Source organism: Microcebus murinus, chromosome 9 (genome assembly GCF_040939455.1).
Source record: "Microcebus murinus isolate Inina chromosome 9, M.murinus_Inina_mat1.0, whole genome shotgun sequence".
NCBI classification, from domain to species: Eukaryota; Metazoa; Chordata; class Mammalia; order Primates; family Cheirogaleidae; genus Microcebus; species Microcebus murinus.
Window position 1 is genome coordinate 30327320 of NC_134112.1, and position 3084 is coordinate 30330403.

The following is a 3084-nucleotide window of genomic DNA, read 5'->3' on the forward strand; positions in this document are numbered from 1 at the left end:
TCGATCTGAAATGCATTACTAGCTACAAAAAAAAAAGCCAACATCAGCATTATAATTAATTGGAAAATACTGAATTCTTTCTCCCTGTTTTCAGGAAAAACAATAGTCTGGCTACTACTGCCACTTCTAATCAATGTTGTATTAAGTTAAATCTATTGATTCATAGAAAATTATGCTCAAACCTAATGATTTAAAGTAATAGCAATTTTATTATATGTCACAATTTTTGTGGATCAGAAATTTAGTCAGGGCTTGGCTAGATGGTTCTTCTGTTCTACATGGAATCTACCAAAGACACTTCATGGTATTTGCCTAGAAGGCAGACGGCTTCAGAGGACCCAAGATGGGCCCACTCACATGCTTGGTACCTTAGCAAGCATGGCTGAAAAGCTGGGCTCAGCTGAGACTGTTGACCAAAGTATCTTCACCTGGCTTCACCATGTAACTTGGGTTTACTCTCAAGATGGAGGAAGTTTTATTTTATTTTATTTGAATTTTGTAACCATTTCTTTATTATTACTCATTTATGTTACATATTGTTTTGCACTATAGTCAATAACAATGTTGTACATAAAGTCTCGTCCACATTTTCTATTTTTATTTTTTTAATGTGAGATACATGCAAAAGTAGAATTAGTAGGAGGAAGGATATGAACACATTATTCATTATATGGTGCTTTAGGGACCCAAGAGGGCAAGATGAAAGCTGCCAGTTCTTATAATGTCTATCCACAAAACTGGCCCGGCTTCACCTTTGTCATGTTCTGTTAGTCAATCAAGTTATAAAAACCACTCAGATCAAGGGAAGAAAGGCAAGGAGAGGATAATTAGATCCCATTTTTAATTGGTGACTATCTTTAACTGTCCTGTCTAGAGAAAGGAAGAGATAAATCTGTCCTTAACCAAATTTGACATTGTTATCTGTATACAATCCAAAAGAAACTATATACAACAACCTACTGGAATCAAAAAAGGAATTTGGGAGATACGTTCGTTAGCTTACTCCTTTCTGTCCGTGGACGCTGTCGAGGAAGCATCGTTGAAGTCTCTCTTCCCACTGCCGTCATGTCTAAGTCAGAGTCTCCTAAAGAACCCGAACAGCTGCGGAAGCTATTCATCGGAGGATTGAGCTTTGAAACAACCGATGAGAGTCTGAGGAGCCATTTTGAGCAATGGGGAACACTCACAGACTGTGTGGTAATGAGAGATCCAAACACCAAGCGCTCCAGGGGCTTTGGGTTTGTCACGTATGCCACTGGAGGAGGTGGATGCAGCAATGAATGGACGGCCACACAAGGTGGATGGAAGAGTTGTGGAACCAAAGAGAGCTGTCTCCAGAGAAGATTCTCAAAGACCAGGTGCCCACTTAACTGTGAAAAAGATCTTTGTTGGTGGCATTAAAGAAGACACGGAAGAACATCACCTAAGAGACTATTTTGAACAGTATGGGAAAATTGAAGTGATTGAAATCATGACTGACAGAGGCAGTGGCAAGAAGAGGGGCTTTGCTTTTGTAACCTTTGATGACCATGATTCTGTGGATAAGATTGTCATTCAGAAATACCATACTGTGAATGGCCACAACTGTGAAGTAAGGAAAGCCCTGTCAAAGCAAGAGATGGCTAGTGCTTCATCCAGCCAAAGAGGTCGAAGTGGTTCTGGAAACTTTGGTGGTGGTCGTGGAGGTGGTTTTGGTGGGAATGACAACTTTGGCCGTGGAGGAAACTTCAGTGGTCGAGGTGGCTTTGGTGGCAGCCGTGGTGGTGGTGGATATGGTGGCAGTGGGGATGGGTACAATGGATTTGGTAATGATGGAAGCAATTTTGGAGGTGGTGGAAGCTACAATGATTTTGGCAATTACAACAATCAGTCTTCAAATTTTGGACCCATGAAGGGAGGAAATTTTGGAGGCAGAAGCTCTGGCCCCTATGGTGGTGGAGGCCAATACTTTGCCAAACCACGAAACCAAGGTGGCTATGGTGGTTCCAGTAGCAGCAGTAGCTATGGCAGTGGCAGAAGGTTTTAATTATTCCCAGGAAACAAAGCTTAGCAGGAGAGGAGAGCCAGAGAAGTGACAGGGAAGCTACAGGTTACAACAGATTTGTGAACTCAGCCAAGCACAGTGGTGGCAGGGCCTAGCTGCTACAAAGAAGACATGTTTTAGACAATACTCATGTGTATGGGCAAAAAACTCGAGGACTGTATTTGTGACTAATTGTATAACAGGTTATTTTAGTTTCTGTTCTGTGGAAAGTGTAAAGCATTCCAACAAAGGGTTTTAATGTAGATTTTTTTTTTTTTTGCACCCATGCTGTTGATTGCTAAATGTAATAGTCTGATCATGACGCTGAATAAATGTGTCTTTTTTTTTTTTTTTAAATGTGCTGTGTAAAGTTAGTCTACTCTGAAGCCATTTTGGTAAACTTCCCCAAAAGTGTGAAGATAGAATTCCTTCAGGGTGATGCCAGGTTCTATTTGAAATTCATTTACAACCTGCTTGGGTGGAGAAGCCATTGTCTTCAGAAACCTTGATGTAGTTGAACTGATGGTTACTGTTGTGACCTGAAGTTCACCATTAAAAGGGGTCATGCAAGGAAAAATCATGGAATTATTGGTTATAAAGATGATTGTTGGCATATCCTATGCAATATATCTAAATTGAATAATGGTACCAGATAAAAATTATAGATGGGAATGAAGCTTGTGTATCAACCATTATCATGTGTAATCAATAAACGATTTAATTCTCTTGAAAAAAAAAAAAAAGGAATTTGGCAAGGCCACCGGCAGAAGGGTAATATACAAAAATCAATTGTATTTCTATAAATCAACCATAAAAACATAGAAGATAAAATACTAACAATGATATCATCTAAAAAAGAATAAAATACATTAGATAGTAGGTCAACCCAAGGATATTTAAAAGTTCTACACTAAATACTATAAAACATTAGTGCAATAAATGAAGAAATACCTAAACAAATGGAAATATATGCCATGTTGATGAATTAGAAAGCTAAATAGTATAAAGATGTCAGTTCTCATCTGTTGGATCTATAGTTTCAATGGAGCCTCAAGCATTAT

The 3084-nt window shown here is 38.8% G+C and overlaps 1 pseudogene; it reads left to right on the forward strand.

The window, feature by feature from the left end:
* Positions 1-983: 983 nt before the first annotated feature.
* On the forward strand, positions 984-2766 carry LOC105863350 (heterogeneous nuclear ribonucleoprotein A1-like; annotated as a pseudogene).
* The last annotated feature ends 318 nt before the right edge of the window (positions 2767-3084 follow it).